The sequence below is a fragment of the Gorilla gorilla genome, chromosome 15 (assembly GCF_029281585.2).
Source record: "Gorilla gorilla gorilla isolate KB3781 chromosome 15, NHGRI_mGorGor1-v2.1_pri, whole genome shotgun sequence".
In the NCBI taxonomy this organism is placed as follows: Eukaryota; Metazoa; Chordata; class Mammalia; order Primates; family Hominidae; genus Gorilla; species Gorilla gorilla.
In genome coordinates, this window is record NC_073239.2 from 44,780,105 (window position 1) to 44,790,040 (window position 9,936).

Below are 9,936 nucleotides of genomic sequence, written 5' to 3' on the forward strand. Positions count from 1 at the left end.
CAAGACTACAACGCAGGTGCCGGATGCATGCAACGAAAAAATATAACATTTCACTTCTCTAACTCTAAGAAAATACCTACATTTTAGATTGAAATTGTTTGAGCTTTAGATTTGAAATTATGTGAAATCAAGACTATTCTAAAAAGAAAATCAAACATATGACCGGAAATCTAACATGTAGCACATACAGAGAATTGATAGATGCTTTTAAATTACATTGGTAGTAGAGAAAAATGTAACATAAATTTTTATGCTCTAATTATAAGAATGAAGGGCATTTTAGAAAAGGCATTTGCCCCCTCTCTTAGAGCCTTCCACTCTGGTCCCCACAATGCCTTACAGAGTAAATCTGGGTCAGACTGGATGCAACCTGTGATTCCCAACAGAGACAAACAAAGTAAGGTTCTGGATGCTAAATACTGGGATGGAGTGCCAAGACACAGAAAAGCCATGTGTCAAGAAGGCGGGAGTTATTCTTTAGACACATCCTGGTATATGTTTATCATTAAAGATCAGTGCCTTTGCTCAGTACTGCAATGGAATGCCAAGACACAGAAAAGCCATGTGTCAAGAAGGGGGGAGTTATTCTTTAGACACATCCTGGTATATGTATATCGTTAAAGATCAGTGGCTTTTGTGAGTCTAAAAAATTAATCCTTAAATGTTTTCATCAAGTTCCAGTTAACTACCTGATTTATCTAGGTTATATTAACAATATTACTTGGAATTTCACCTTGATATGAAGATGTCTGTGTAACTTTTACAATGATGTAAAACAAAGAGTAGGATTAGGGAGGGCACAGGCCACTGGTGCAATGGATAACACATCTGACTATGGATGAGGGAATTTAGCCTGGAATAAGGAACTTTTATTTCCAGATTAGTGATGCACACGAATTTTAAAAATAAAATAAAAACCATGTTTTATGTGATTCATGTTTCTCCTAATGCAAAGAAGACAGGTACTATTAATAAAAATATTTTTAAAATGTAAGGGCTAAGGCCCCAGAAGTTCTGCTATGATTTTTTATGTTTCATAGAGTGATTGTCATCATAGAAGCTCAAGCATTACGTAAATACAAACGCGTATACCCCGACCTGGTAATTCTGCTTCTGGAAATTTATCTTCAGGTCCACCCGCACATCTACAAATTGATGCATATTCAGTGTTATGTACTGCAGCACTGTCTATAAGAGCAAAACACTGGAAACAGCCTAAATTTCCATCTACAGAAGACTAAATAAATTAAGGTACATCCCTAAAATGGAATTTTATGTGGCTGTTAAAAGAGAGAGAGAGAGAAAGAGAGGAAAAGCAAGACAAAGAGAAAACTTTCTACATTCAAACTAATAGTAGAAAACTCTCCAAGATATAATTTTAAGGAAAAAAAATCAAAGTCGAGAAGACTATAGAGGAGGTTGTCTTTAGTGTAAAACAGTTGAAAATTATAAATATATTCATATGTTTATAAAGAAACTTTAGGAGGCCATAAAAAAAACAAAACAAAGGGAACGAGGAACAGGAGCTGGGACACAGGTGAGTAAGATGCATGGCAGGCATGTATCTTCATCTTTATATGCTTTTATTTTAAAATGTTGGACCACATGTACATGTCATCTATTTAAGAAATCAGATTTTAAAATACAAGCAAGAAAACAAGAAAATGAAAGCTTAAAAAGAGCATGTGGAACTACCAGAAAAAGATACTAATCCATGGAGATAATGGCAAGGTAGCTCCTAGATGCACTGATTTCTCTAACACATTGTATAAACAAGCCATCAACTATGGGATTTATAATTTAAAATGAGTCTATTTGAAACACCACATTATAAAAAGCTATTAACTAAATCTTTAAGGTGACAGTAAATGATGACTTAACATTTTAAAGAGATACAGTCACATCGCATGTGTGAATGCAGTCATCTGTATAAAATGTCATCATTACCTTGATCATTTCTTCTTCTGCTGCTGTTTTACTTTTTGCTTCTATGTCCCCTGCTTCATTACATCTAATAAAGCAGTTATTTGAGGCCAACAAAGCCATTTTCCCCCAAGTGAAACAAAATAACAAAATAGCCATGAGGATACTTCTTGTGGAAGAAACATTAAGTGTTTAGACTGAATTAATTTTTCCTCCCTGATTTAAAAATCACAGAAAAGAACTTAGAGAAAAACCTGAAAAATATAATACAAGAACATATAGAAAAGGAAACCAAGATCACCTTTCATTTTACTATTCAAAGATTACCAAAATAAACATTTGTAATGTATCTTCCTAGTAGGACTAAATTCTAATTAGATGAGGTAGGATTGCTTCCTTTCTAAAAGATCTACTGAAGATGAAACTGATTTAGTTCTGTTTGGAAAATTAACTTTAAACACAAGAACATAATTATGAATGCATATTTTATTCAAATATTAACATTTTAAATAAAATTTATTTTCTTCACAATTAGAAAACATGAAAAGGTATATACAATGCCTTTGGTGTTTTGAATTTAAGAATCAATGTCTGAAGGACTTTTGTGTGTGAAAATAAATATTCATATACATTTTTAGTTGTTTAATATTTGATGTATTACACTGCTTTCTATTAAACAAAACTTTAAAAACTGATTTTCTTGTGTATCTAAATCTGGGTTACAAATTTGGTTAGCTTAACTCCTGTAACAAATATAACATTTATTTCTAACTTGTATTTGGTTGATTCTTTTGGAAAACTTGGAATACCATAACATTTAGACAAAATTTTTATAAATACAATGATTACAAAATATGTTAACCTTATATCACATCCAGTTAAAAACGTGCTGATAACATGGATTTAATTTCTTAGTCAAGTCCCAAGGGCTGGGTGGTCTCTCATCTGGATGGCTCCTGGTGAGCCCTGGAACATGGCGGTGTGGTCCAAGGCAATTTAAACCTGTGCCACAGATTATTCAGCTGAGTCCTTTTTGAAATAGAGTTTTAAGACCCTCTTTCATTTAAATTTAAATTTTTGAAACTTAGTGTCCTTCCTAAAAATAAAATGAAATGAACTTTCCTAAAGTGTTGTATTATTAGTACTATCTAAGTCATCATCCTGGCCTTATGAAATATTGACATTTTCTACTGGCGAAATATTAGAAACATCTCATCACAACTAGTAGGATCATCTCAAAGGGGTTGCAACATATTAATAGGTAATGAAATCAATGTAGTGTTTCCTGAACGGTATTGGGTGGGCTGGGGGGAAAAGGAATACACACAGATACACAGAGGAAGGGGTAAAAGAGAATAAGAAATATCAAGGTGCATAACACATGGATAAGTAAGTATTGTTAAGTACAACTCTTGCTTCAGTTATGCATATGTGTGTGCTGGGCTGCAATGTAAAAATGCATTTCTCAATGGATTGGGTGAAAATAGTTTTCAAGTCACTGACTTAAGATTTTATCCTAGGGGATGAGGAAATTAGTCTAAGTGATTACCTCTTTCTGGTGGGATGTTTGTTTAATCTGTCATCTTAGAAAACACTGCTGAGTTCCTATTTTCAGTTCATTATTGTATACTACCAAAGCTGCTACTCAAAGGCTGAGCTTATCTTCTATTTGCTTGTTCTGCGTGGTACCCACTGGTCCTTACTGTTTTTGATATAGTTATCTACTTTTTAAAGACAGTTTAGCACTCACATATTTTTTGTTCAATCTTTACTTCTCACACAGAAAAAGGAAATCATGTATTCTGTATCAACAAAGATTTAACAAAACATTCATATACAACTGTCTACTTACTAAAATTAAGAATTAGTTTATTCTTTTTTCTTCTTATATTAAAACTATCTTTTCATACACTATTTTAAGCTTATGAACTGAAAGTCTTTTAGAGATAATTTACTTCAATGAACTATTATTATTTATATTTTATACGCAAATTGTCACAACTTGTTCTTAGCTAGCTCCACTGTTCTCTTACAGTCTGTAATGTTTCTGAAAGCATCCATGATTTCTGCTACAAGGAAGATACTTAGGAACGATTCTGTTTTCCTACTCTGTGACCTAAAATTGACTGGTTCTTCAGTGGAAATGAGATCCATATCTAGGCACTAATGATACACAGAAATAATTGTGGGCAAAAGTACTAAAGCTATTTTTGTTGCACTATATTTTGAGATCTCTTTAAGGCTCTATGTTCTTACTGATTTATTCCAATTTAATGTATTATACTATTGCATCCTACTTTTTCTTTTTAAATATATTATGATTGACTGTTACAGACTTTCTGTTAAACTGACAGGAAGTTTTTATAAACAATAACAACACTTACATTTTGAAAGACTGGTTCCTATTGTTCTCTTGGTTCAACTGCATCTGAACGCCCAACAAGAAGTTCATCTGAATTTACACCAAGATATTTTCCATAGCCAGATTTTAGGGCGATTCTGTACATTAATAAGGTAGATAAAAGTTAAAAACTGAGAGAAAATTAATTATAGGACATCAAAACAGGACATGTGTATGTGTGTGGGTGTGTACATATCTAAAATTTCAGACTGGACATATTCCAAGTGTTCAAAAGATGCATGTGGCTGAGTGGTGACTCACTCCTGTAATCTCTGTGCTTTGGGAAGGCAATGGGAGAATTGCTTGAGGCAAGAAGTTCAAGATCAGCCTGGACAACATAGTGAGACCCCATCTCTACAAAAAGTTTAAAAAGTTAGCTGGGCATGGTGGTGTGCACACGTAATACCAGCTACTTGGGAGGCTGATGCAGGAGAAGTGCTTGAGCCCAGAAATTTGGGGTTATAGTGAACTATGTTCACACCACTGTCCTCCAGCCTGGATGACAGAGTGAGACTCTGTGCCTTCAAAAAAAAAAAAAAAAAAAAATCTACACGTGACTAGTTGTTGCCATATTGGACAGTGGAGTTTTAAATTTAGTTTTATATTTTGCTTTTTTAATATAAGCATTGTACCTTATATATTACATAACAAATATTTTCAAAATTCATCATTCTTCAATTATACCTCTTTAGTTATAAACTTCAATAATAAATTACTAAAACTTTATGTCATCAAACTGTTTTCCAGAAAATGCTGCTTCCATTTATATTCTTACCTCAAATTAACAGAGTATGTTTTGTATCATGGATTTTTTTTTAAACATTATGACTCTAAAAAAATACTTGAAAACCTGATATGGAAAAAAACCGTATCCTATTCATTTGCATTTTAGTAGTTAACTAGAATAACAATTGTTTTTCTTTTCCTTTCCTTTTTAGTTTTTAGATTATCTGGTAATGTGCCTTGTCCACTTTTCTATTCAGATCTGATTGTTCGCAATTTTTCTACTGGGGTCTTCAGTGCTATGAATTCTATACGAGATACATATGAAGAGTAAGAACTCACTGCCTATTAAGATTGTTGCAAATATTTTCCTCATTTGTCAGTTAATTTTCTTCATAATCCTTTTTTGTTTATAATTGTAAAGCAGTTTAAAACTATTGAATTTTTTCTTCCTCTGCTTTTATTCTTTGTCTTTCACCCTACTTATCAGACTTCCAAAGAAAGTATAGAAATAATCATCTTAATGTGATTTTTTAAAATTATGATTTCTTTTACCTTACCAAGAATCTCCTTGGATGCCAGAATTGACTTTTACTCCTTTATACGTTAATGATTATATAACAGAAATCATTATCATGTCGATGTAACCAATTACTAAAATATGTAAATTCACTTTCAGTATCTTTTACCCAAAGAATCATTCTATACTTCTGCACAAGGTGAGAATAAAAAAGGCTACTTTATAAAATGACTGTAAAAATAGTGAGTAAAAATATTCTTTTGGTCGTTATGACGCTGTAACATTCTCTGCTGGTTTCAACAATATTCCTTTTTTTAGTCTTCCTGTTTGTCTTTAGACTTCCAAACAGTGAGTTTAAATATCATAGCAACAGTGAACCAGGTTTTGTACTATTTGATTTATTTTTTAATCTATCTTACTTGGTGTGTGAAATTATTAATCTTCATTTTTAACTTACATATCTTTTTTTCCAGCCTAGCATTATATATTGATAGGAAATCCACGAAAAGTAGATCACAAAATCTACTTTTCAAAAAAGCCATTTCATTTTTTATATCAAAATTACCGTGGGCTTAAGACAGATACTAAAATTTTTAATGAATACAATTCAATTTTTAAAATAACTGGTTACTAATTATATTACAACATAAGCTCACCTGGAATCAGATAATTTGACAGCCGTAAACTGCTCTGGAGGACTAGGGCCCTCATCAACTATTGGAGAAAAAACATTTGAAAATAAATTTGACATTTGCTATAAAGACATTATTTTGCTTTAAAAAATGTGGCTATTTTCTTCTGCAATTAAATGTAAGAATATTCAGATATACTGATGTCACTGTAATACTGTATCTTTGGAATCAAGATCTATTTTACCTTCTTTTAACTACAGTGCTAATTTTATACACTGAGTAAGTCAGGGTGATATAATGCTTATTTAATAACTTTCGAGATAGCTTCTCTTTATGTTTTAAAATACAGTCATAAATAATCACTTATTTAAAAAAGCTAAATGCTTTCATTTATTCAATGGATGGCCTTGCTGACCAAATGATACTGCTTTTTATCTTCTAATTACTTCATATCTCATTAGTGCTTCCTCTAATGGACTAAAGAAAATGAGGAAACTTCAAATTGTTAAATGCACCCAGGTTAGTTTTGGTAATAGGTCTGAATAAAAAAGAAATTCAAATACGTTTGACTCAAATAGGTTTTCTTTTTTCTTTCCACTTACTATTTTAATCATTCATATTGTTTCAATTTCCAAAGATACTCTTATGGAACTATATGGAATGTTTTCAAATTCTTATATTAGAAAGAGGGACTTCCCAATGGCTGGTAAATATTAAGGAATTAAAAAATGGAAGAGTCAAATGCAATGGTTCCATTTCTTTGGAAAATGTTTAAGACTAGTTAGAGTTTGGCCTAAGTGAATGAATGTCCTAAAATCTACCCTTGTGGCAGGATCTTCCCTTCCAGACACAAACCTTCTTTGTGTGGAGCTCCCACGGTAAAAAGACCATTGTCGAGTGCATGTATATAGGTTCCCTCATCCATTTCAATGGCTATGGTTCCTAAAATTCCACCAAAGTTTGTTACTGTCCACCAGATTTCTAAAAAATAAAATTGATATTTCAACTTTATATTTTAGTTTTGACACAGAGTTCTTTGTTATTATAACTTAGTTTTAAAAACTTTTTATTTTGCAGTCGTAAGAAATACTATGAAGATCTCACATATCCTTCACTTGCTTTGTCTCAATGATGACATCTTGCATAAGTATCACACATTGTTAGAATCAGGAAACTGACATTGATATAATCCATGAAGCTTATTCAGATTTCACCAGTTTTACATGTACTTGTTTGCATGTATGTGCACAGATTCCTGCGACTACCAGCAGTCAGGATTAGGTTTTTAAAATACACAATAGCAACATACAGCCAGGCATGGGGGTGCATGCCTGTAATCCCAGCTACTCAGGGAGCTGTGAAAGGGGATCACTTGAGCCCAGGAGTTCAAGGTTATAGTGAACTATGATCACGCCACTGCACTCTAGCCTGAGTGACAGAACAAGGTCCTGTCTCAAAAAAAGACCAAAACAAAACAAAAGGCAACATGTGAGGGTACAAAGTGATATATGGAGAACGGTCTCTCTCATGATAGACCCCAGCCATCTATTCATGCCTGCTTGCCAGAGGCAATGCCTATCATAATGCTTCTTAAAAATGCCTCTACAGGAAGACTTTCTAGCATAGTCATCTTTTTTTTTTTTTTTTGAGATGGAGTCTTGCTCTGTCACCCAGGCTGGAGTGCAGTGACGCGGTGTTGGCTTACTGTGACCTCCGCCTCCTGGGTTCAAACAATTCTCTGCCTCATCTTCCCGAGTACCTGCAGTTACAAGAGCCTGCCACCATGACCGAATATTTTTTTTTTGTATTTTTAGTAGAGACGGGGTTTCACCACATTGGCCAGGCTGGTCTTGAACTCCTGACCTCGTGATCCACCCGCCTCTGCCTCCCAAAGTGCTGGGATTACAGATGTGAGCCACCGCACCCGGCCAATAATCTTAACTACGATTTTAGATTGAAAGCAAAATGAGCAGAATCTATGTCTATGTATACTAATTTCCAATTTGCCAATAGAAATGTTAGGCTCTAGCAACAATTATTTTAGCAGTTGTTATAAAAGTTTACATCTTAATGTTAAAAAAATCCTCAAACCTTCTCCTAAATTGTACTTTAACTAGAGTAGAAATGAGTCAATCATTAACTGGATATGACATATTAAGGAATTCTTGTTAATTTTACGGGGTCTGATAATGACATAGTATAATATATAAAAGTAAAGAACAAAACAGGTGATGAGAGAAAGACATACCACGTTGAGAAATGTACATTTATGTACTTATGGGTAAAATGATGTAATATCTGTGAATTTTACTTAAAATTTTCTTGGAAAAAACGTGTGTGGGGGTGTGTATGTAAATGAAACGAGATTGGCAAAATATTGATAATTAATGCTGGGGCCAGGGCACATGGGGGACTCATTATATTCTTCTATGTATGGATTAGTTTGGATATTTCCATAATAAAAAGGTTTTAAAGATTCAGTTAATTCCACTGCACAAAATTTTCTATTCAACTAAACATTTCATGCTTTTCATAATCAATTTTAAAATACATAAAATTTCAGCTAAAATGAAGTTGGACCCTTATCTAACACCAAACACAAAAAGTAACCTAAAATAGACCAAAAACCTAAATGTAAGAGCTAAAGTTACAAAACTTTTAGAAGAAAATGGGAAAAGCTTCACGCCAATGAATTTGGCAATGATTTCTTATACAGAACATCAAAGGCACAGGCAACAAAAGAAAACACAGACAAATTGGACTTCATCAGAATTAAAAACTTTTGTGCATCAAGAACCACTGTCAACAGAGTAAAAGGCAACCCAGAGAATGGAGAAAATATTTGTAAACTACATACAATATAAGGAATTAATATCCAGGCTATATAGAGAACTCCAAAAAGACAAATACCACAATTCAAAACTGGGCAAAGGATATACATGGACATTGCTCCAAAGATGATATACAAATGGCCAATAAGCACTCGAAAAGACGCTCAACATCACTAGTCACTAGGGAAATATAAATCAAAACCATAATGCAATACCACTTCACACCCATTAGAATGCTATTATCAAAACAAACAAAAAACAGAAACCAAGAAAACCAGAAAAACAAATGTTGGGCAGGATGTGGAGAAACTGAAACCCTGTGCAATGCTGGTGGGAAGGTAAAATGGTGCATGTATTTAAATGCCACTGAAGTGTACACATAAAAATAGAAAAACTGGCAAATTCTCCTTGAAGAGGTCCTTCTTCAAGGAGAACTACAAACCACTGCACAAGGAAATAAAAGAGGATACAAACAAATGGAAGAACATTCCATGCTCATGGGTAGGAAGAATCAATATCGTGAAAATGGACATACTGTCCAAGGTAATTTACAGATTCAATGCCATCACCATCAAGCTGCCAATGACTTTCTTCACAGAATTGGAAAAAACTACTTTAAAGTTCATATGGAACCAAAAAAGATCCCGCATTGCCAAGTCAATCCTGAGCCAAAAGAACAAAGCTGGAGGCATCACACTACCTGACTTCAAACTATACTACAAGGCTACAGTAATGAAAACAGCATGGTACTGGTACCAAAACAGAGATATAGATCAACGGAACAGAACAGAGCCCTCAGAAATAATGCCGCATATCTACAACTATCTGATCTTTGAAAAACCTGAGAAAAACAAGCAATAGGGAAAGGATTCCCTATTTAATAAATGGTGCTGGGAAAACTGGCTA

The 9,936-nt window shown here is 33.5% G+C and overlaps 1 pseudogene; it reads right to left on the bottom strand.

Annotated features, from left to right (window-relative positions):
- Nucleotides 1–7,175, bottom strand: part of LOC129526557 (protein FRG1-like) — a 28,943-nt pseudogene extending 21,768 nt beyond the window's left edge.
- Nucleotides 7,176–9,936: the final 2,761 nt, after the last annotated feature.